The sequence below is a fragment of the Carcharhinus amblyrhynchos genome, chromosome 22 (genome assembly GCF_965287045.1).
Source record: "Carcharhinus amblyrhynchos chromosome 22, sCarAmb.v2.hapA, whole genome shotgun sequence".
NCBI classification, from domain to species: domain Eukaryota; kingdom Metazoa; phylum Chordata; class Chondrichthyes; order Carcharhiniformes; family Carcharhinidae; genus Carcharhinus; species Carcharhinus amblyrhynchos.
The window spans coordinates 23,721,706-23,747,815 of NC_137345.1; the positions used below are offsets into that span (position 1 = coordinate 23,721,706).

Below are 26,110 nucleotides of genomic sequence, written 5' to 3' on the forward strand. Positions count from 1 at the left end.
TTAAATGACTTCTACCATTCATGTGTGTGCAGTCCTGGTCACCCTATTATAGAAAGGATATTATTAAACTAGGAAGAGTGCAGAAAAGATTTATTAAGATGCTACTGGGACTTGATGGTTTGGGTTATAAGAAGAGGATGGATAGATTGGGTCTCTTTTCCCTGGGACTTGGAAACTTGGGGTGACCTTATAGAGGTCTATAAAGTCATGAGGGGCATAATTCAGCTAGATAGTCAACATCTTTTCCCAATGGTAGGAGAGTCTAAAATTAGAGGGCATAGGTTTAAGATGAGAGAGGAGAGATACAAAAGGGTCCAGAGGGGCAATTTTTCACTCAGGGTGGTGAGTATCTGGAATGAGCTGCCAAAGGTAGTAGTTGAGGTGGGTAAAATTTTGTCTTTTAAAAAGCATTTAAGACAGTTACATGGGTTACATGGGTAAGGTGGATATAGAGGGATATGGGCCCAATGCAGGCAATTGGGCACTAACTTAGTGGTTAAAAAGCAAGTTGGGCCGAAGGGCCTGTTTCTATGCTGTAAACCTCTATGGCTCTGTGACTCTAAAGATACAGAACAATTTTTGAGTTATATTAGGATACAGTGTTCAACTTGTTATGAAATGAAAACAAGGGGACATTCGACAGGTTGTAAAATGTGCCTATTAATAAATTTGTGCCGCAGAGAAAGGTATTAAATTTGTTCAGACTCAATAGCCTCAATGGTACTTTAATTCATTCTGAGGGACATCATCAGTTTTGTGGATGGGGCCAGTTTTAAGACAATGATTTTTAAACTCATGCAAAGTATGGTGCCAACTCTATGTCTGCTGAACAGAATATGTGCTTGAACTTCCATGACCTTTTGCATGGGCTATGTCAATTTGGGGGTGATTTGTTTTGAAATAAGCAACACAACTTTTTATCCAAAAAGTTTCTTTCACATCCTCAGGACACCCTAAAAGCAGGGTGGCATGGAGGCACAGTGGCTAGCACTGCTGCCTCACAGCACAGAGGCCTGGGTTCAGTTCTGACCTTGGGTGACTATCTGTGTGGAATTTGCATTTTCTCCCCGTGTCTGCATGGGCTTCCTTTAGGTGCTCCAGTTTCTTTCCACATTCCAAAGATGTGCAGCTTAGGTGGATTGGACATGCAAAATTTCCCCTTATTGTTAGAGAGACAAGCAGAGTAAATCTGTGAGGTTACAGGGTTAGGGCTTGGGTGGAATTGTTGTTGGTGAAAGCTCAATGGGCCAAATGCTTCATTCTGCATGTAGGGATCCTATCCTATGAGCCAATAAAGTGCAAAATTCATAGCATTTCTAAGCTACAAAAGTTTCAAACCAATTAATTCACATGACTAAATGACAAGAGCAAAGCTTAAGTCATTTATTAATGCTATCTAATGGCTGAACAATTGCGTGGAAACTCACCCTTACTACCACTATTACCACACAAAATTACGTAACACATAATTAAGTTATTGCATTCTTTGCACACTTGCCAGTAAAATACACCAAATTCTCTTTATCCTCTGGACCCTGGTTATCCACTTTCCTTTCATGAAGATGATGGTTCAAGCTGATTGTCCTCTGGTAACTGTCACATTTAACGTTTCAAATAAACCTATATATTTAATTCAAATGATCCCCTGGCCCAAATATTTGCCTCTTGGGGTATCTCTCTGAATTGCTGGTACTCCTGCCCCTCAGAAAGCTGTTCCTCTACAGGGAACACAGGAATAGATGTAGACCATTTCCTTGTAATGATTGTATGATCAAATGTGCGCAATTTTGGAATCACAGCACCAGGAACAAACAAGGTTCTTCTAAATCCGCATTATCATGGGTGAAGTTATGCGACAATGTGTACCGAGATTTCAAGGAATTTGTAAAAATATCATGCTTTAATATTATTTCATATGCAATTTCATGACCATTGCTAATGATTGCCAATAAAGCTTTATTTACATTGCAAGTATCATTTGCTATTATATTCACACAGCTCCAAAATACTGCTTTAGAAATGCAAGCAATGCTTGTTGTAGCTTCTTAAATTACTGATTTATAACATCCCTTCTAGTGCACCTTTCAATACATTGAACTCCGATTTACAAGGCAATACTGTGCTGACATGAGTCCAACTTTTAAATTTTTTGCGTGTATGCTTTTGCTGAGTTGGATCAAGTCCACTGGCTCAACCACGTTTAATAAACTTTGACCCACCCAGCCTTCAACCGCAGTGTTGACATAGTAAAATCTCATTTCTAATTCCTTATCACTTTCTTCCTTGTAATGATTGTATGATTATTTTATGCCCAGCTGTTGCCAACTCAAGCTCTCTCTCTCGAGGGATTTCAGCAGTATGCAGTCCCACCTGTTGCCATTCTTCGAAGTTCAGCTCATTGCTTGTCAACCAAAGAGTTGACAACAGGAATATCAATGGCAAGGACAGCCAGAAGCTGATGTTAAATCTGAAGTCAACTGTTGGAAACACTTATGCTCCCTGTCTAAAGGTCCATCTCTGAAGAGTTATAACCTGCAATATAAGGATTGGATACATCCGAAGCTTGTGAAATTGAATATTTGATGAAGGGGTGGGCCTAATATAACAAAGTACGCACAGGAAAGCCATAACAATATCATGACGTTAGTTCCATCCTTGGATAAATAGAATTTCTAGTGGGACCTCAATACATTTTCTATTTGCATTAAGCAGAAGTAAACAGACAAAAAAAAATTAATCGTTTAGTAGTTAGGAAACTGACTGTAAGTGAAAATATTACCTTTTGACACCATAGTATACAAAAATCATAGTAATTAATTTTACATTTATTTTTTCAAGTTACTTCCTCTCCACGTTCTGTTCTTCTCTCCAAGCCATCAATTTATGCTGAAGTGTAGTTCCAGTTGGGGTCATATGCTCTCTATGCCTCAGCTCCAGTGGACAAGGCCAGAATTCTCTGTCTCGCATGCCCCGCTACCATGGCCAGCAAGAATGGAAAATTTGGTGCTCAGCCAAATCACCATTCACAGCAGCGGGTCTGGATAATTCCAGCCGCGGCTGAGGTTGGAGAATTTCTACCCAAGTTTAATGCATAAAGTCAGCTAACTATTTGACTTGGTGTGCATCATAGTTTAAATTTACCCTTGTCCATGCATGGGGGAATCCCTGCCTTTGGTCACCATTCATCAGTGACACTGTCAGCACAGCACAAAGGTTTCCTCAATGTTTGGAGAAGAATCTTAAATTAATTCTATAAAAAAAAGCTTGTACAATTTCACCGGAAACATCAACTAAGAAAATCTCCTTCACTATCACGTCTGATCTCTACCCCTCTCCCCACCACCCCCAACACTGGCCCTTACCCATTGCCCAAACATTACTTGTACTCTTCAGCTAGTGATCAGCAGCAAGAATTCTTCTGATTCCTTTCCTTTCACAAACTCAGGACAGTGAAGCTAATTGGAGCAGTCCTACAGCCATCCCGACTGAAATAGCCAGCTCAGCAAAAATTGTCAGGAGTTGCAGCTCTATGTGGCTCAGACCAACACTGGCAACACATTTATCAACTGAGTTGTCAGAGATGCAAATATGACATATTAACAAGATAAAAAAAAAGACAAAGGGAAGATTCCAGCAGATTTATTACATGGAAGCGGCCCAGCTATTCCATTATGCCATTCACGGTCCACTTGAACCTCCACCGTCTTTCTTTCATTCTAATTCTATCAGCATAGCCATTTCTTCCCTACTCCCACACATGCTTATCGAGCGTCACCTTTAACACGTCAATGCAATTCATCTCAACCACACCCTTTTGAGCTCCACATTTGCTCTGGGTAAAGGGGTTCCTCTGCATTCCCCACTGCTGACCATCATCTATTGCAGACTTTTAATTTTGTTCTTGCCCACAAGTGGAAACAGTCTTTAGGTGAAAAACCCATTTATGGAGCGCTGCTACCAAAGCCTACCTGATGTCTTCTTGTAGGAGAAGCTGGCTGCTTCCTTTATGAAGTTGCTGAACTGGAGTGGTGCACACAGTCCTATCCCTCAAGAAATAAAACTTAGTTCTTGGTTTGCATTTTGAATGGTTAAATTAACCTGTGCTGTGACCTGTAATGATTTGCGTATTTATACTCCCAGATCCTTTCACTCTACCCCATTTAGATTCTTACTTTCCAAAGAAGATATGACTCCCTTGTCTTTATTCCCAAAGTGTAATGACTTGCACTTACCTCTGTTATACTTCATTTGTTAATTATATGCCCGTTCTTCAAGTCAATTGAAATCTTCTTATAATTTGTTGCAGTCCTCCTCAATATTGATTATATTGTTCCCCTCCTCCACTCCAATTTGGACATCATCAACAAAGTTAGAAATTGTATTCTTTATTCCAAAGTCTAAATCATTAATATAAAGCATGAACAGCATTGGCAATGCCCTGGTGGGACCCCAGTTAGAATGATTATGGAAATCTGAACCTTATCCTGCATCAAAAGAAAATTTTCAAAAGTAGTTTGAGGCCACAAAGGAAATGAATATTGTGGGAGATGTATAATGGGCAGCTGAACAAAAGACAAAATTATCCCATTATGTGACAGGTTATTTGAAGTTCCAAAATGCAGATAAATAAGAACATAGGCCCCATAATATAACCCTAACTGTCGGAGTTCATATGCAATGGATGGTCCATATAAATAACCATAAACACTTTTTTGTAATGGAGGCATCTTCCTTTGTTCTTAAAGGGGTCAGAATTGTTTGAATTTCCTGCTGGTACCTGTTGTGATTTTCTGTTGGGGAATGTCTTTGTTAATCAGCTGTTGAACTGTTTTTCTGATCTGCTACAATTGCTTCTTAAATTGCACTTCAATTCCTCTGCTTTCCCCTCCCCACCCTACAACAATGCAGAGATTCAATTCAACTGGGCAACCTTCCATCCTGCAAGACAATGGTTTACTGCGAGATGGTCAATTCTGTGACTCTGGAGCCCCACTCTGGAATGCCAGTCTCTTCCATGTAGACCGCAGGTGGAGACAGTGCGCTGTGAAAATGCACAATTTGCTGGCCTCTGTTTACTCTGGGCCTTCTTCTCAGACTGGAGAGCTTGTCATTTCTGCTTGCTTCTTCCAATTCCATTCTAAAATTCAACCTCCACCTGTGACAGCTGACAGCCACTCTCTCCTCATGGTCAGTATCAATGCTTGCCATCTTCGTATCTCATTTGCAGGCATCTTTGTAGCAGAGGTATAGATTTCCAAGAGGTTGTGACCCAGTGATCAGTCCACCATAAAGAAAGTCTTTGGGTATACAATCCTCACTTACTGATGAACGTGGTGGAGCCAACACAGATGTCATTGGCTTCGCAATGAGTGATTAGAATTAGCAGACTCCGGAATCACTGAGTGGGTATCCTGTAGAGAGATGTGAAGGATGCACCTAAGACAGTGAAGGTGGAAACCTTTCTCCTGCCGAGCATATGTTGTCCTGGTCTCGCTGCAGCAGAGGAGTGCACTGAGAATTCAGGCTTGGCCGACTCGCAGGGCACGATTTTATGGCCTGTTTCAGGCAAGCTCGTAAAATCCCGCCCGATGGCAATAGAATCGGGGCAGGCGAAGTCTTAGGGCTTCGGCCACAGTTTGGAGCTGTCACTCAGGTTGCTGCTACTCCACACACTCTCATCCAGCTTGAACTAACAGCTGCAGCTTTTGCAATCCAGGCAATTTTAGCATCAAATGACAAATTGTTGGGAGTGTGGAGCCTGGATACATGAAGCAATCAACATCCTCCAGCATCCACATTATCAATGCTGGTAGATGGTGATAACATTTCCAGCCAGGACATTTGTCTTCTTATACAGATTGTCAACTCAAGCTCTTTCAAAGTTTGAGGAAATCCGTCCATTTACCATTGAAGATGTACAAAGATAGAATGCTGGAGTGGCACTGTCAGCAGAGAGCAACTATCTGTGGAGGTCTTGGTGAACATTTGCCTTCAACCTCAGGTGGGCAGGGCCGAACAACTTCCTGCAGCTTAAATAGTCATGCTCATGTGGTCAAATGCTTTGGTGAGATTGAGGAAGGCAGTGTACAGTGGTCTCCATTGTTTCTCTTGCAGCTTCCGGGCAGAGAAGATCATGCCAATTGTAGATCTTCCAGTTCCAAAATCATATAGGGATTTGGGATCTGCAATCTGACAACATGGGATACTCACCAGGGAGATGTCTCAATAAGTACTGCAAACATTGCAATTGTCCAGGTTTTTGTACACTATTTGTATTACGTGTATCTAGGTCCACTCTCCCCTCGCTCCAGCAGAAAGAGAAGTTTGTGCAGATACTGCAGAAGTACCGGGTCTTGTACCTTTTTAGTGTCGGTATCTGGAGCTTAGTCCATGGCAAGTGAGCCAAAACCTTTGACAAGGACCTCCATTGTAGGCTTAATGTCCAATTCTGCTGTGACTGGCAGCTTTTCCATGGTGCCTCGAGCATCTGCAGTGATCATGTTCTCCCTAGAGTATAACTCATTATTGTTACACCAACTGTTTATTGTGGTTACTGCTGACCTCCCTGCTTTTGTTTTCAGTGGATTTTCTTTGCTGATGAACCTGTTACCTTTCATATATGCCCCTATCATATCCTGGGTTGGAGGACATCTGACTCGTCTGACAAAGTTGTATTGAACAGTAACAGAAAAATGCTGGAAAATCTCAGCAGGTCTGACAGCATCTGTGGAGAGAGGATAGATCCACTGTTTTGAGTCTAGGTGACTCTTTGTCAGAGCTGTAATGGATAGTCACTGGCTCACTATCTTGCAGCCTGTTGGGCTTTACTGCAAGTGGCTCTAAGTACATTCAGAGCCTTCTCACTTGGATCTCTCTTGCAATTAATGAGGGCACATGGCAACACCAGGCAGCCCAGTACATTTACTAAGCAACTGTATCACAAATTGCAGAAAAGTTAGGTGAAATGTATGTGCTCATTGGGATGAATGTCACCCACTTCAGGAGGAGAATGGGATTCCATTTGATCAATGTACATTTCATTGGTGACTCCAGGTATAGAATTATGAATGTCAGGGGATTAGCAGAGTAAATATGTGGGGGTTACGGAAATAGGGCCTGGGTGGGATTGTGGTCAGTGCAGACTCAATGGCCGAATGGCCCCCTTCTGCACTGTAGAGATTCTATGATTTCTATCATAGCATAGTTAGCAACTACCAGCTAACCTGGCAGTTGCTGGGACTCATTCATTTAACATCCATTCATAGCACCAGCGTTATTCCAAGTGCCTAGAATATTGGATTGTGGTACTTACCCTATTCAGACAATCACGAAGAATAACAAAATGAGGATCATGCTGCTAACCTGGCCACAGGGGAACAGGTCATCAGCATTCTGATGCAAGGATGGCCTGCTGCAGTGCAGGCTAACCAAATCATAGAATCCCTACAGTGCAGAAGGAGACCATTTGGCCCATCACATCTGCTCTTTGACAGGGTGCCTTACCCAGGCCACAACCCCCACCCTATTCCTGTAATCCCACACATTTAGCCTACTAAACACAACACCCCCTAACCAACACATCTTTGGTTACAAAGGGACAATTTAACACAGTCAATTCACCTAACCTGCACAACTTTAGATTGGCAGTAAACCGGAGCACCCAGAGAAATCACACGCAGACAGTCACCCAGAATTGAACCTATGTCCCTGGGTGCTGTGACACCTCAGTGCTAACCACTGTGCCAGCACGTCACTCAAATCATACCAAATGTTTCCTCCCTGCTGCATTTTCCATAATTTTTCACTGCAGGGCATACTTTTCATGGAGCAAGTAAGAGAATTCAGCTAACATCAACCTAATGCAGAAAATCATCTCACAGAGACTTAACTGCATAAGAAAATGGTTACCCAGCAGCAGAGGTGTTTGATGAGAATTACACTGGGATCTCACCGGAGATTAAAACATGGCTTTTATTTTACTTTGGGAAGGAACGTTATGTTGTGTGAGTGACGCAAAGGCAATTTATAGCCATTTCTTTATCGAATGCAGAAATGAAGTGCTGCTGATAATGTCGATAAAGAAGCATTGGATATGTTTGCCAAACAACTATGTTTAATTCAGCCCAGATTAATTTGTTCCGGGTATACTTCCTTAACAAAAGTCTATTCCAAACTTCCTATTAAACAAATAATGAGAGGTATTATGCACTTGAGATTGGCAGAATCTATGTGTTGTCAAGGTGATGCTGACAGGTGCGAAGGATGTAGCCCTTTGAGGCACCTGGCCTACATCCTTCCTGTTGCTTTCTCATGAAAGGATAACAGGTGCAGAGAGGGAACGTCACTTGAAATATTTGTTTTTACTTTCATTGTGTAATTTTGAATCCACGCCTGTATTCCTAAGAATTTGTCAAGTGCACCATATTTGAGGGAGGGGCAACACAAACAAACTTAACCTTTAAGGCTTCTTCAGATAACTTGTAATTCAGTGTGTATGTGGCTCACTATGACCCAACCCATGTGAAAATTTGCATGGTAATAAATTCATTTTAATAAGAAAAGGAACAGTTGGCTCACCCAGCAGTTCATCTCCGTGACAGCTGAAACACGCAGCCAGCAAGGTGAAAAATAGGTTTCTCAATCTCTACTTCATAAACACATCTGGACCAAGATGGGAAGAAAGGTGTTGGCTTCAGTGCCTGGGGTTAGGGAGGAAAGATTGGACGGGTTTCCCACACGATGACTGTTCAATGACTCCGCTTGGAAATATGCACATGTAAATATCAGATGGAGGTTAAGCACAGACTTTGCAGTGATAAACACAAACTCTCCTTTTAGTCAAAATACCAGCCAACACTCACTGTCAATACTGGAGACTTGTGCAAAGGAGCAACACTACCGGAACACAACAATTGGGATTCTCTCAATAAAATTCTAAGTCTCCAATGCGAGGGAAAATGCGAGTAAATCCTGCTGGTTTTTTTAGTGTGATTTTCAGAATGAATCTCCCACACTCTGAACACTGTAGAATGCTCTAGTCTGAGAATCATGGGGGTGGAATCTATTCCCACCAGAGAAACCAGCAGCATTGCACTGAGCGAACCATTGTGCACCCATAGATCTGTCAGGGCGGAGATCAGCGCATGCGGAGTGGCCCTGGTTTGCTGACCGCCCAATAGCTGGCCAGCCTGTTTGCTGGCTAGCCCTGCCATCTCCCACCACTGGCCTTCCAACAACTCCAGTCCCCCAACATCGGCCTTCAGAACCACCGCCTCCCCCCACTCCCCAAATGCTGGTCTCTCAGACCTCCCTGGACCAGGCCCGATGCCCACCCCCCACCTCTGACAGGCCTGATCGCCCCAATTCCTCACCTGGCCAGCCCCATCTCCTTGACAACCCACCCCCACTGTCTCCCCCAACCAACGGCCCTGACCCTCCCCCCAGCAGCCCACACTCTCCCCGCCACTACTCGGATGGCTAGCCCTGATCACCTCTGCCTCGCAAGAAGTCTCACAAAACCAGGTTAAAGTCCAACCAGTTATTATTATTTAAATTATTATTTGATAGTAAACCCACTAGCTTTCAGGGTTTGCCACTTTGTCAGGTGAGTTCTCCACTCACCTGACAAAGGGTCAAACCCTGAAAACTGGTGGGTTTACTATCAAATAAGCTTGTTGGACTTTAACCTGGTGTTGTGAGACTTCTTACTGTGTTTACCCCAGTCCAACGCCAGCATGTCCACATCACCTCTCCCTAGTCATCCCAAGTTCAGAGTGGCAGCGGGACAGCCCTCCCCAGCCTCACCGATCACCCTCCTCCCGATAGGCCCTGGCTCAAATAGGCCCAGCTCCTTTGGCGCTGCCCAATGCCCGGTGGGCAGTGCCAAGGTGCACATTTGGCAGTGCCAATTTTGCCCCTCGGGCAGTGCCAGGGGGCCAGACTAGCACTGCCAGGATGGCACTGTCAAGGGCATCCCCCTTATCCTCGAACCACCGGAGGGGGCCTCAAAGGCCTCTCATCACTCCAGGGGGATTGGCTCCCTTGTTAATGGCGAGCAGGGGAAATCCCGCTGGAGTGAAGCACTCTGGCAGGGAGGAGGTGGTGATTTGGGGGGGGCGGGGGGAGGGGGGGTGAGGGGGACGCTAGCAGGGGAGATGCTACCGGGCCTGGAGACTTCAGTCCCAGGCCCTCTAACGAAAGGCAAATGGGGGTTTCCGTATGGTAATCAGCTCCGAGCCGATTTCCAACGTGGAGCTGATTACGTTGGAAATCTTAGTCGACACAGCTACGGCACCTCCTGGCCCACTGCACAACTAGAGCAGAGCAGCGAGTGAGCTGGGACAATCGCCCCCAACAAAGCTTTATGAGCTGTATGCAAAATATTATTGGGGAAATCTTCAAAAAGCAAGAGGGACATATGCTTCACTTTAGCTGAGTAACAAAATCATAAGCTCAATATGTAGCTGTGTCTCAAAAGGAAGGCAAGCAGAGTATACACATATTTAACAAATTTCCAATTTGTTTCACTTCTTTTTCCATTTACCATGTGCACTTTTCTGCACATCATCTCAACCTCCCTTTCCTTTTTAAGTCCTTGAATGGGCTGTCCTCCCATTCAGAATTATACTTATCTCTCCCATTGCACTAAAACAACCCTAAGCAAAACAGTGAGGGACATTGTCAGTGATTGTAATGCATTATCCATCTGAATTGTCACAGTATAGATCCTTCTCAATATCTTTGCAGCCTTCAGTGGGTGAATACTGTTCTTCGCCAACGCCTTTTCTTCATTGGCTCCACTCTTACCTTTCAGATTGTAGCCAGTGCATTTCTAGGAATGACTTCTCTTCCCACTCCAGCATCATCACCTTGGCAAACGCCGAAGATACGTTCTTAGCCTCTTCGTTACCTTTTCCTTCTCAACTATATATTGTCCCTTGGTGACATCAGCTATACTGCTGCACTACTTTATCCAACTTTCCTTCATTTCCCTGATGGTAGGCTGATTGTCGACATCCAGTTTAGGAGAGGCCAACCTTCCCCCTGTTATTCACTTAGAGTATTGTCGACACTAAACTTAGATCCCACAGAATTTGACCCTTATCCTTGCTAATCTATATTGGCTCTTGGTATCCTAAAGCCAACAATTTTCCTCTTTGATTTTAAAACCGCTGTGATTTCACAACCCCCATCCCCATGTACTCCCTCTCACCCTTCAACATCTTAACCTCAAGCTCTCTAATACATCACTCTTCCCTTTACTCCACTGTGTTTTTAGCCACTTGGGTCCCATTCTCTGAAGCAGTGGTGAATAATCTTTGGCCCGGTGGCCACACGCCTTTGTTCTGACTGTAGCCCACGGGATATTTTGTTGGCCATTGCTCACGCACAGGGTTGCAACATTCTGCTGATTTTCCATCCATATATTTTTATTGCTACTGGTATGACTGAAGTGATACGCACATAAAGTAAAAGCAAGTGAAGTGAGGTGCTTGCTGATTACGCACATTGACTATAAGACGTGCATTCCCTCCATGCCCAAAATACAAATATTTCTTTTGTTTTTGACATTTTTTTATCTTTTTAAAAGATTAAGATTTTTTTTATAACTCATTATGAAATATTCAGCCTTGTATTAAATGCAATTAATCCTATTTATGGGGTCATGGTTAGAAAACAAGCTGATTTCTATCTTGTGGCCCACTGAGATGAAGAGGGAGCCATTTATGTGGCCCACTCACTAACAGAGATTGACCATCATTGCTCTGAAATTTCCTCCTTAGCCTCTCCAGACTCCTTTCTAGTCACTAAAGTTCATCTCTTTGATTCGGCCTTTGGCCTCCTCTACTAATCCCCGCTTCTTTCACTCAGTGTTCATATACATCTTGCCTCTGCAATGTGCCCTGTGACTTCAACCAATGTCAAAAAGAGATAAAAAAAGTACTGGCTGCTTTATTTTACTGTCTGTTGTTTGGGAAACGTTATTTTATGCTGAAGCAGGGAGTAGATCATTATTTGTCAATTGGTGGTGCAATTTTTACATATTTAAGTCACTTCTGACTGTGGTTCAAGCAGTTGATTTCGATATTTGTGTTGAACAGAGTGCACAAGGAAAATGTTACTTCCTTTAAATAATAGGTGCCCTTCTTTGGGTGTCACTGTCTGGACCTCCACAGGGTGAGATTCTCCAGGCACACTTGCCTGAAAACTGAAGATTCCTACCTGTCTTAAATGGATTTTTACATGGTCCTGCTCTCCCACTCCTTGCCACAAGAATTCCAGTGGTGGGAAGGATAGGAGAATTCCGGCCATTACTTGTAAATGGTAGATGAGTCATTTGTTTCATCTCCTTGATGGTCAACTCACTATGACATGAACTTACCTACTTACTTGCTACTGAAATCTTCAGCCATGCTTTGCTTTTTAAAAGCTGGCACCTACAACTTTCACATTTTGAATGCTTCTGGGTTGCATGCGAGTTGCATTTGGTCAGTGCCAATGGATAATTACATGGGGCTGGTCCAGAACAAAATCATTGAATGGAAACGTCATGTTCTGTGCGCAATATATACATAAATAAGCACGTGGATTTTTAGGGGACAGCTTTATATTTTAATGTGTTTTTCAAATAAATGGATCAGGCATATGCCACAGTTCTAAATCATGTTAAATTAACTCATTTAGAAGTTACAAGTTTAATGCAGCTAACTTGAAAAATTTGTCCAAATATGACACTGAATGCAAAGGTGAATTCCAGTTCAGAAAAAAAAAATCAGGTTTAACCTATTCATAAGCTCATAAGATAGAGGAGCAGAATTAGGCCATTCGGCCCATCAAGTCTGCTCCACCTTTCGATCCTGTTTGATATGCTCCTCATCCCCATTTTCCTCCCTTCTTCCCATAACCTTTCAACCGATTACCAATTAGAAATCTGTCTAACTCCTCCTTAAATTTATTCACTCTCCAGCATCCACCGCACTTTGGGGTAGCAAATTCCACAGATTCACAGCCCTTTGGGAAAAATAATTTCTCCTCAACTCTGTTTTAAATTTGCTATCTCTATCCTAAGACTATGACTTCTCATCCTAGAATATCCCACCAGCGGAAGCATCTGCTCCATGTCTATTTTATCCATGCCTATCATCATCTTTTATACCTCAATTTGATCTCCCCTCATTTTTCTAAATTTCAGAGAGTATAGGCCTAAACTGTTCAATCTGTCTTTATATAATAAACCCCTCATCTCTGAAATCAATCTAGTGAACTTCTTCTGAACTGCCTCCACTGCCATTACATCTTTCCTCAAATATGGGGACCAAAACTGTGCATAATACTCCAGGTACGGCCTCATCAATGCCTTGTATCAGACATAAGACATTCTTATGTCAATTGGACATTATACTGTTTATGACTATTATGGCCTGTTTTAAGAGATAGGAATATTAACTTGCGGGAATCAACTGCAGTGTGATTACTAACAAATATACTCCTAACAAAGCCAATTCACTCCTTAAACTTTAATGTAAATATGATCAGCTTCCATTATAGGTAGTTAACATCTATTTTACATTGAAGCAAGCCTGCAGCTGCAAAATACAGAGAAACACTTCAATATAAATCTGATGAATGCAATATCCATTTACATCCCCAATCTCACAGTAGTTAATCTGTTTATTTGAAATTTCATTGGCAACCTGAAAGCTGTTAATCCCCATTAGAAACCTGATTATGGCCAAGGAATAAAACATGTGCAAATATTTGTTCTTATTATGTTCCCGAAATGAGATGTGATTACTGCTGTAATCATTCTGCCACGAGCACTTCAATGTTAAGTCTGGTGACACTGCTTGACAGCAGGATCAGACTCAGCTATGACACCCTCTATAGTCGAATATTCTGCCCATGCTCACTCTCTGGGATCAAACATAAAGAACAGACACTTGGACAAGTTACTGGACAGCTGCCCAGTGCTGCAGTCAGCACCTTCAAGATGGGGAAAGAAATGACTTGTTGTGCCTTCCATGATCTGAGGATGGCCCAAAGCACTTCTCAACCAATGAAGCATTTTTGAAACATAGCTCACAGGTCAATTTCATTCATTATTGTCACATATATTGGGATACAGGGAGAAGTATTGTTTCTTGCGCTATACAGACAGAACATACTATTCATAGAGTGTATAGGGGAGAAGGAAAGGAGACGGTTAGTTATAACTAGGATACAGAGAAAGATCAGGTTAATATGAGGTAGGTTTATTTTAAAGTCTCAGGAAGAAGCTGTTCTTGAGTTGGTTGGTATGTAATCTCAGGCTTTTGTATCCTTTTCTCATCAGACGAAGGTGGAAGAGAGTGTGTCTGGGTTGCATGGGGTCCTTGATTATGCTGACTGCTTTTCCGAGACAGCGGGAAGTGTAGATGGAGTCAATGGATGGTTTGTGTGATAGACTGGGTTTCGTTCACAACCCCCCTGTCATTTTTTGTGGTCTTCATCCAAGCAGGAGCCATTCCTAGCTACAGCCCTGATGAAGGGTCATCCAGGATCGAAATGTTGGCTCTATTCTCTCTGATCTGCTGAGATTTTCCAACATTTTCTGTTCTTTTTTGTAAACTAAAAGGCTACCCCTACTTCTCTGCCTGTTAGTCAATTCCTTAGTTGGCTGTCTTTTTCCTCTGAGTCTTCTTGTCTGGCACACTGAGTGAAATAAGACAGCTCTCAAAATATGTGTTAATAAATTTTCCTTATTGCAAGCTGGTTTATCTCAGGTAAACATAGTAAGAAGTCTCACAACAACTAGTTAAAGTCCAACAGGTTTATCTTGTAACAATCACCACTACCAAATAAACTTGTTGGACTTTAACCTGGCGTTGTGAGACTTCTTACTGTGTTTACCCCAGTCCAACGCCGGCATCTCCACATTATATCAGGTAACCATAGTATTTGTTTTTGTGTTATCAATCCAAGTGCTCCCTAATGACTTAAGCATTGACGCACAATAGGTTTGCATCTCCATGTGACAGAAAGGGTTCTCCTCACGTCCGTTCTGTGGAATTCTGGTCTACAGAACAGTGTGCAAAGGTGTCGGCACATTTCTGGGCAAAGTAGCCATTAAATCAACAACAAGTATGTGTTGAGTTTTAATGTATTTTCAATGGAATGTCCCAAAAGATCATTTGCATTTTAATGTGCTGAACAAGCACGGAGGATCACTCCCAGCCTTGGGCAGTTTTATGTACATTGACAGAAGAAGAGATGTCAGCATGTTTCTTGTTTCAAGGCAGATTTTCCATTCTCCAGACTGTTTGAAAAAATGGTGCTCATTTACCATAAATCGACTGGTGTAATTGTGTGGATATGACATGACCCAAAGCCCAAAGGTCTGTACCTGGTATCTGACCTATTGCTTCTTCCTTCGACTTTCCACTACAATCTCTTCTATGAAGTTTTATTAAGAAAGTATTAACTGTCAGATTTTGCTGAAATGTTTTCACAGGTTTGTAGCATCTTTCAAAAAATGAAATTAGATTTTTTTTCAAATTCCCCGAAAGTGCCTCTAGGAAGCAAGTCCATTTTTATAACTTCATTGCACTTTGAGCATTAAAATGTCAATTTTCAACATGTCAATGCAATTCTACCAACCTGCTTCGCTGCTCCAGCCTCCACATCAGCAGAGGCTATGTAGTGAGCTTTCCTCTGGACACCACGGCCTTCCCGCTTCTCCGGCCACTGGATTTCCAGCATCGTCAGCTCCGCATCAGGCATCAGTGCGGGTCTAAATAAAATTATTTAAAAATCAGGATTTGCTTCATATTAGCGGGCCCCGTTTCCACCCCTATCCCCCCTTCCTCCCCCCCTCCCCATGGCCAAGAGTGTTTCACTCCAGCACGATTTACAACAGCTCCCCACTGGGGCCTACATGACTTCGGGGCATAGAGTAGTGCCAAGGGGATGGGGCCAGAGGGGGCAAGGCCTCTGGGGATGTTCAGTGGGAATGGAGGGGTTCCACTGTCACTCTGCATTTGGGATCATGGGCAGAGGGAGGGAGGTCGGGAATTGGGGCTGGACATCAATATGGGGGTGGGGGGGGGGATGTGGGGGTGTGCGGTAGATTGGCCTACGAAGGGAGTTGGGGCTGCAGGGGGATAGGGTCAAAACTGTTTGGGGGGGGGGGTGGGGATTGGTGCTGCCGGTGGGGTGGGTGGGGGGAGGGAGATCATGACTGCCAGGGAGGGGGTGATTGAGGCATGCTGAGGGCGTGGGGGATTGGAGCTGGCCCCGAGACGTCCGGGCCAATAATTGGGATGTTGGGGGGGGGGGGGGGAGGCGGTGGAGGTGGCGGTGTCATACAGCTAGTGGTGCGGGTGTCAAGCTGGCCAGTAATTGAGAGGCCAGCATTGCAGAGCTACTGTGCATGCATCAGTCTCGACACTGAGAGATTGGGTTACGTGCAGTGGCCTGCTCAGCACTATGCTGCTGGCCTCTCCAGCGGGAACAGGCCCCACCCCCAGCTTTTCAGTGTGATTCACGCTAAGGCACTTTGTGATGCACAGAGTGGGAGATTCATTTTGAATATCCCGCTGAAAATAAAGCAACTTTTATGCAAATTCAGCATTTAGAATACTTAGAATTCCACCTGTCATTTAACCATCCTACTATTAAAAAAAACTATGGGATAGATTTTGACATCTGCCAGGCAGACGCACACCCAACCCAGACGTCTGTTAAAGAGCATCAGACACATGCCCCAATGTTATTGTGCGCCTATGTGATATTTTGGTCGGAGAATGCAGGTGCAGCTTGGCTGCGCACCTATCGACAGTTCTCCAGCTTCTTGGGAGGATTAAATTCCCAACTGGCCAAAATTCTACATGCCCTGTGCACTTTCAAACATGGCGCATGGGACAAGTGGTCCAAACGTGTTTTATCTTTTTGGATTCAAGGACAAGAGAGAAGAAGAATGGGGCAAGTGCTGGATGTAGAATTGAGAGTTTCAGTGAGTGAGTTGAGTTGGCGTTTCAGGGTTTTGAGAGGATGATTTCTGTGTTGAGTTCAGCACAGTGTGTAGCCCTCAGGACATTGCTGTCCTCTTGCCTGATACAGTAAGGAGTCTCACAACACCAGGTTAAAGTCCAACTAGTTTATTTGATAGTAAACCCACTAGCTTTTAGGGTTTGCCCCTTCTTCAGGTGAGTGGAGAACTCACCTGACTCCATTCACCTGATGAAGGGGCAAACCCTGAAAGCTAGTGAGTTTACTATCAAATAAACGCGTTGGACTTTAACCTGGTGTTGTCAGACTTCTTACTGTGTTTATCCCAGTCCAACACCGGCATTTCCACATCATTCTTCCCTGATGCCAGAGCTCCCCTCTTGCCTACTGTGTCTCCCAGCATTAGCCGTTCTACGGGCAGTGATGCCTCCGTGGCCTCTACATGCCACCTTTAAACTTGGTGGCAGGCTGCAATTGGATACGGTACCAGCCCTGCACCCGCCCCCGCAAATCCTGCTGGTCCAATGCAGCCACGATTTACACTAGATGCCACTTAATAGGCCAGTCAGCATAACATCACGATTCTCAATTGATCTCAGGTGGCACCGGGATTTGCGGCCATTCCTGGTGCCACCCGCTGACTGCACACGTCGCGCATGAAACTTTGCCCTGTGGGTGGGATTTTCTAGTCCATCATTGCGAGTACTACAAGAAATTCTGCAGAGCGGCCCAAAATCAATTTACTTTGGCCTCTCTCCAAATTTTCCATTCCTGCTACAAGGATGCCCGCTGCTGATGAGCTGGGAAAATTTCAGCCTGTTGTATATTTTACACAGTAAAAAGTCTGACAACACCATATCGACACAGACATCAAGTTTTTACAGAGATGCAAGAAACTGTGTTTACGCCAGTCCAACGCCGGCATACCCACATCATATATATTTTGCACTCAGCACGCTCATGTGACATCAAGCAAAAACATCCTTGATTGGGAGATGTTTCTGAGGGCGGGGAAGATGTTAATTTTTTAAAAGTGATACAGAACATTGTTCTGTTTTCTGGAAAGGGAGGCTTCTCTTTATTATAGTGCCACTTTTCCGGCAGTACAGGAGTGGGCAAAAGTGAAAAGCTGTTGTCACTAATCCATTACATAAAGTTTACACGCACTTTGTGCATGCATCTGATTAACCACCAGATGTGATAATGGCCACTGGGACCATCCACCTTAATATATGCAGGCATTTTAAATGATATAGTAATAACAGGAAAGATAGCACGCACTCAGTGGTGTTAACATTCCTAACTCCAGCTAACCCAGCAGCAATGCTTGAGGAGGCAAGACCTATTTTACAGAGCATTGGGATGCTTCAGATTACAGGGCGATATAAGCCACACCTATGAGCCATATGTATGTGTTCTGTTACTGACAAATATATGATCATTAAAAAGGCTTCTATTCCCTCAGTGGCCAGTTTATCTGCAACGACACATCATGCATGTAAATTCTTTCTTTGGAATTTGTTGCACAGCCTTCATCTGGAAACTTATTAAAAAACTGTTGTAAAAGAGGAAGATTGAAATCTTGAAAACATTCTCAAAACTGTTTAGTTGAAAGTAAATTAAATTGTGCATTTTCTTACTATACTTCAGATATAACTCAGTGGCTGTGTCATGCTTAGGGATTCTTCTTTGACAATCACTCGCTAATGAGAATGATTGTCCACCTAAGAAATTCCATGTCACTGGTCATGGGTTCTGTGAGTCCATGCATGGCTGATCAGGCTAATCTTAGAGTCACATCTCCCACCACACACTTGGCAGGAGTTTCTGAGAGGTGGGTTGGGTCCTTGGATTCCATATCACTGGGATTCCTATCTCATGTTCCTTTTCCGAGTCTCCCCTTGTCGTTGGGTGGCTTCATAGAATTGTGTCCCTTCAATCAGTTCTCTTCTGAGCAAGGGTCTCCCAGGCATTGACATCTATGTTGCTTTTCTTGAGGTGAGCACTCAGGGACGTCTTTGAAGCATTTCCTTTGTCCTTCTCTTGTTCAGAGCCTCCCTTGAGCTGGCCAAAGAAGATTTACCTTGGCACTCAGGACTCTGACACCCTAAGCACACTGTGTTCTGAATGGAGCGATATCAATGCCATTTCCTTTTGAATTCATGGAATCCTCACAGTGCAGAAGGAAACCATTCGGCTCATCGAGTTTGCACTGACTTCGACTCCCACCCTGGCCCTATTCCTGTAACACCACGTATTTACCCTGCTAATCCCCTGACATGGGGTCAATTTAGCATGGCCAATCAACCTAAACCCCATATCTTGTGGGGCTGTGGGAGGAAACCCACACAGACGCAAGGAGAATGTGCAAACTCCACACAGACGGTGACAAGAGACCAGAATTGAACTCAGGTTCCTGGCGCTGTGAGTCAACAGTGCCACTGTGCCACCCCAAAATATTTTTTTTGTGCGTTTTTGTAGTAAAATTAGTAATAGAACAGAAAGTGCAGGCAGCAAAATTTCCAATTGGTACTAAATTATCTGCTGAATTTTGACTTTCTACCTCCATGCTTTAAGTCTGACTAACTTGCCAACTATCCTCTGTTAGTCAGTGCAGATTTGGCATGAGAACACACGGTCACAGTCAAAATTTTAAGAAGGCAAACCTGCCCATCCAACCCACAACAAATGCGATGAGTCAACAGTTTCCCTGTCTTACAACTACACTACTTTGGAAGTGGATATAATTGTGTATATGTGCTAGGGTTTCTGCATTCAAGATTTATTTTTACATGTGATAGCTTTCATCCTTCCTTGCTAGCCAGGACATTGCCTGGGTATGACAGCAAGCATGTAAGATAACATGTTTTGAAGGCTCCTATCGCTACTTTTTGCATTAAAAACAAGAAATGCAGCGCAAATCTCGACAGCTGTCAAAAAGCTGAACGCTGTTTGACTTAGTGAAGATCGACTATACACATCAACTATGTGTGTCATTTAAATTAAAGGCAAATTGATGCTAATACTAAAGCTATGATTCGTATTTCTGTCCAGGATATATTTCAGCCATAGTTTAGGATGGGAGGGGAAGGTTGCCAGGCAACAAACAAAACTAGCTAAAATGACCTAGTTGCAGAAAACGAGATGATAAAATGAAAGAAAAACAAAGTTAACACAAATCAAAGCTCCAACCTCATTTTCAGCCATAGTTATAAATTATGCTTGAAAATAATGGCTATGAATCAAGGGGCTGGGTAGACTTGCCTTCTGGCTTGGCGGAGGCAATGGTGCGGTGGTATTGTCGCAGGACTAGTAATCTAGAGATCCCGGGTAATGCTCTGAGGACTCAGATTCAAATCCCACCATAGCAGATGGTAACATTTTAATTCAATAAAAATCTGGGGTTAAAAGTCTAAGGATAACCACAAAGCCATTGTCGATTGTTGTAAAAACCCATCTGATTCACTAATGTCCTTTAGGGAAGAAGATCTGCTGTCCTCACCTGGTTTGGTCATGTGACTCAAGAGCCACAGCAATATGGTTGACTTTAAATTGCCCTCCAGATAGGCAATAAATTGTGGACCAGCCAGTGACACCACATCCCATGAATAAATGAAAAATTGGTAAATTGCTCAATGGAAAACAAAGCTATTTCAGACCAGAAAGGCCCCTTGGAGCCCTGGCAAGTATTGAGTTATGATGTGGGTATGCCGGCGTTGGACTGGCGTAAACACAGTAAAAAGTCTGACAACACCAGGTTTTAGTCCAACCGATTTATTTGATAATAGACTCACAAGCTTTCGGGTTAGTCACTAACCCGAAAGCTTGTGAGTCTATTATCAAATAAAAAAGTATTGAGTTAGCCAGAATAGTAACAATGGCACTGAAAGTGTTCTCAGTACCTAGGACAATGAGGGGGGAAAGGTTAGCTATACTTCTCTCTGTGGCTCAGTGTTCAATGGGGCCCTGATAATAATATTGTGAGTACGGGTGTTGCATCAGGAGAGGATGAGGCTTGTCTGTGAAAACATTTACCACTAACCAAGCTCTGGACACCCAAGGGACATTTTTCTCAAGTCTGGGTCCAACAACAATAAGTTATACCCGGCATAGTGACTATCAGAAAATCAGGTGGGTTGGAGAGTTCATGTCTGCAAAGGAACATTCTGATTCTCCATCCATTCATATAAAGAAAGGAAAATTGAATAGATTGGAGAAACCGGGGCTGTTCCCCTGAGGACAACTAAGGCCCAGTGGAGATTTCATAGAAATATTTAAAATCATGAAGATAGAGTAACTAAAGAGCAATTTTTGTTGAAGTGTCGATAACCAGAGATTTAATATGATTAGCAAGGGGGATGGAGTATTAAAAAGTCTTCTTACAACTGCACAGAACAGTGGTGAGACCACACCTTGAATACTGCTTACAACTTTGGTCTCATTATTTATGGAAGGATATTCTTGCTTTGAAGCTAGTGAAGGTTCGTTAGGCTAATTTGTAGGATGAATGCTGCCCTTAGTTATTTACAAGTTATATCAATGACTTCTTAGTGATGTAGTATATCCAGGATGCTGAAAGGTGGGAAAATAAGCTGTGAGGAAGGCACAGTGTAACCGTAAAAGGATGTTTACTGGTTCTGTCATTGGGCAAGGAGAGGCTAGGAGGAGTTTTTTTTTAACTCTTTCATGGGATGCGGCTCTTGCTGGCTAGGCCAGCATTTATTGCCCACCCCCAATTATCCGTAAGAAGATGGTGGTGAGCTGCCTTCTTGAACCGCTGTTGTCCATGTAACAACACCCACAGTGCTGTTCGGAAGGCAGTTCACCCAGTGCCAATGAAGGAACGGCAATATAAGTTTCAGAGCAGCGTGGTGTGTGGATTGGAGGGTACCTTGCAAATGGTGTTGTTCCAAAGCAGCTGCTACCTTTGTCCTTCTCAATAGCAGAAGTTTTGGAAAGCGCTGTGCAAGAAGCCCTGGAGAGTTGCTGCACTGCTTCTTGTAGATATTTCACACACTGCTGTTATAGTGCATCAGTGGTGGAGGGAGTGAATGTTTAAGCTGGTGAGTGAGGTGCCAATCATGCAGGCTGCTTTGCCCTGGATGGTGTCAAGCTTCTTGAGTGTTGTTGCAAGTGCAGTCATTCAGACGAGTAGACAGTATTCCATCACACTTGAAATGTTTTGGCAGTGGACAAGTTTCAGGGAGTCAGAAGGTGAGTTACATACAGCAGAATTCCTAGCCTCTGATTTGTTCTTTAGCCATGATGTGGAGATGCCGACATTGGACTGGGGTAAACACAAAGGGGCAAACCCCAAAAACTAGTGACGTTTACTATCAAATAAACCTGTTGGACTTTAACCTGGTGTTGTCAGACTTCTTATTGTCCTTGTAGCCACAGTATTTATATGGTTGGTTCAGTTCATTTTTTGGTTAAAGCTAACTCCCAAGATCTTGATAGATTGATAGACTATGTAACCCCCAGGTTGTCTTACAAGATAAGACTGACCAAGTTGGGGCCTCTACTCTTGGGAGTTTAGAAGAATGATCTTATTGAAGTCAGTAAGATCTTAAGAGGGGTTGATAGGGCAGAGGCTGAGAGGTTGGGCTAAAGGAGGTGGGTGCTTATTGTTCATCCTAAAGGTGCCCTTAACAAGGTAATTTGTGGAACTCCCGTCCTCATGGAAAGGAGGTCCTGCCCCGAAGAAGTGTCAGACAATCTAATTGATTGGCAGCTGAATAGTTTCAACAGCTAGGGAACTAATTAGTGGCCACAACTGGGACTACAAGCAATCCTGACAAAAACATCCTTGGTGACCAGACTTTGAGGTTAGTCTGGGGTTCTTAGTCAGGAGAGGATCAGGTCTCTTGGGAGATGGGTGTGGGGTAGAGGGTTGGGGGAGTTGGCGCTGTGGAGGCTGGAAGAAGTCATTAAGTGAGGGGTAACATCTTGTGTTGGGGGTGGGGGAGAGATATCCCTGAGAAGTGCATGGCACCCTTTAAAGGAGATGCCACCTTTCCTTCCAGCCTTTTCGCCAGTACCAGGCTGGTCAACCACACATATTACTGTGGCAGGGGTGGAAACAGCCCTTAATTGACCGTAAGTGGCCAAGTAAAGGCCATGATAAGCTTAAGAGTGGATGGGCTGGCTGGTGCTTTGTCCCCCCATTGTAGTGTAGGAGACAGCTTGGGAGGGAAGGCAGGGGGCTGGCTACTATTTTATATGATCCCCACCCCAAACCTGCAAATATACCAATTGGAAACAAGAACTTTTCCCCTACCCCACAACATTTCCCCTTGTGGGGGAACCCATAATGAGGGCCACAGTTTTAAAATAATAGGTCTCCTCTTTAAGGCTCAGAGGAGGAAATTGTCTTCCAGAGATGGTTGTTAATCTTTGGAATTATTTTCCACTAAGTACAGAGAAGGCTGTGTCATATATCAAGGATGAGTTAGAGTTTTGATCTGCAGAGGAGTCAATGATTATGGGGTGGGGGGGGCGCGGGCAGGCAGGAAAGTAGAGTTAAGGCAACACTCAGAACAGCCATGTTCTTGTTGAATGGTGGAACAGCATCAAGGTGTGAAATGGTCTATTCTTGCTCCTTATGTAATTTGAGGTGAAGAGAGGAAAAACTTTACCTATGCAATGAATGGTTAGCATTTGTAATGCACTGCCTTAAAAGGTCATGGATATTGATTCAATAGTAACCTGGAATTGGATAAATACTTGAAGGAAAAATAAATGCAGGCATGGCATGGTGGCACAGTGGTTAGCACTGCTGCCTCACAGCACCAGGGACCCGGGTTCAATTCCAGCCTTGGGTGATTGTCTGTACAGAGTCTGCACACTCTTCCCATGTCTGCGTGAGTTTCCTCTAGGTGCCACACTCCAAGGATGTGCAGAGTAGGTGAATTGACGATGCTAAAATTGCCTCGTGTCCAAAGATATGTAGATTAGAGGTATCGGCAGGGTAAATACATGAGATTTTGGGGATGGGGCCTGGGTGAGATGCTCTGACAGGGAGTCAACCACTCTGGGAAGGTCGAATGGCTTCTTTCTGCACTGTAGGGATTCAATGATTCGTGATATGGGGGAAAAGCAGAGGAGGTGGTGCTAACTTGATTGGTCTTCGAAAGAGCTAGCACAGATGTGATGAACTGAATGGCCTCCTTCTATCACATGATGATATGACCAGTGTTGTCACTCTAGACCACCTGATGTTTCCATTATTCATTGTACTGAGACAATCCAGAAGATTTAGGTCGAGACTCAGAAAAATCTCCCAACAGCTGTCTCAATTCAGGCATGAATAAAGGAGGGGTAGAGAGGAGAGGATGGCTGATATACATGAAAATATAAGCCTCCTCCCACACTTCAGAGAGGAAGCAGAGGCATTCATAGAGCTGGAAAGAGTCTGCTTGGAAAACAGCTTAGTTTAAGCACGTCAGTATTCTTGCAGTAAAGCAGGTGAGTTTACATATCACTTTAGCATCCAATTGAGCCATTATCCAGGCTCTTTTGAAAATTTCACAATTGCCCCTAGGGTTCTCAAAGGGTCGGGAGAGTTCTTTACTTCACATAAATCCTGTTCAATAATATCAATGCATGTTGTATTACACTATTGCCTGCCTTTTATATTCTCGTTTGAAGCCCTCAGGCCTTCCTCTTGCACAAAGCGTTTCTCATTCTTGATCAAGAGCATACTATGTTGAATTTGGAACAGAGGCTGATACCACGTGAGGTAGCACATAGAATCATAGAATCCCTACAGAATGGGAGGAGGCCATTCAGCCTATTGAATCTGCACTGTATATCTCCAACAGAGAATCTTACCCAGGCCATATCCCTGTTACCCCATGTAGAACATAGAACATAGAACATAGAACATAGAACATTACAGCGCGGAACAGGCCCTTCGGCCCACAATGTTGCGCCGACCAGTCTTATTTTAAAAAAAAACATTGACCCACTAATCTAAACCAATCCCTTTTCGTCCATAAACCTATCCACCAATCTCTTAAACGCCCCCAAACTAGGCGCATTTACAACTGCAGCAGGCAGGGCATTCCAGTCCCTCACCACCCTCTGGGTAAAGAACCTGCCCCTGACATCCGTCCTATAACTACCCCCCCTTAATTTAAAGCCATGCCCCCTCGTGCTAGCTTTCTCCATCCGAGGAAACAGGCTATCACCATCCACCCTATCTAAACCTCTAATCATCTTATATGTTTCTATAAGATCCCCTCTTAGCCGCCTTCTTTCCAGTGAAAACAACCCCAAATCCCTCAGTCTCTCCTCATAGGACCTCCCCTGCATACCAGGCAACATCCTGGTAAACCTCCTCTGCACCCTCTCCAAAGCCTCCACATCCTTCCTGTAATGTGGGGACCAGAACTGCACACAGTACTCCAAGTGCGGCCGCACCAGAGTTGTGTACAGTTGCAACATGACGCTGCGACTCCTAAATTCAATCCCCCTACCAATAAACGCCAAGACACCGTACGCCTTCTTAACAACCTTATCTACTTGATTCCCAACTTTCAGGGATCTATGTACACATACACCTAGATCCCTCTGCTCCTCCACTCTATTCAAAGTCCTCCCGTTAGCCCTATACTCAACACATCTATTATTCCTACCGAAATGGATTACCTCACACTTCTCCGCATTAAACTCCATCCGCCACCTCGCGGCCCAGCTCTGCAACCTGTCCAAGTCACCCTGCAAACTTCGACACCCTTCCTCACAATCTACCACACCTCCGACTTTGGTGTCATCAGCAAACTTACTAATCCACCCAACTATACCCTCATCCAGATCATTAATAAAGATTACAAACAGCAGTGGCCCCAAAACAGATCCCTGAGGCACACCACTCGTAACTGAACTCCATGATGAATAATTACCATCAACCACCACCCTCTGTCTCCTATCTGCTAACCAATTCCTGATCCAAGTACCTAAATTACCACCAATCCCATACATCTGCATTTTCTGCAGAAGCCTACCATGGTGAACCTTATCAAACGCCTTACTAAAATCCATATATACCACGTCTACTGCCTTACCCCTATCCACCTCTTTGGTCACCTTCTCAAAGAACTCAATAAGGTTAGTAAGGCAC

General features: G+C 43.7%; 1 long non-coding RNA gene across 1 annotated transcript in view; it reads right to left on the minus strand.

Moving 5' to 3' along the window:
* LOC145356772 (uncharacterized) overlaps positions 1-26,110 on the minus strand; it is a 49,575-nt gene that overhangs the window by 2,298 nt on the left and 21,167 nt on the right. The window contains exon 2 of the long non-coding RNA XR_013889214.1: positions 15,637-15,769. This is a non-coding gene — a long non-coding RNA (uncharacterized LOC145356772). The remainder of the gene's footprint in view (positions 1-15,636; positions 15,770-26,110) is intronic.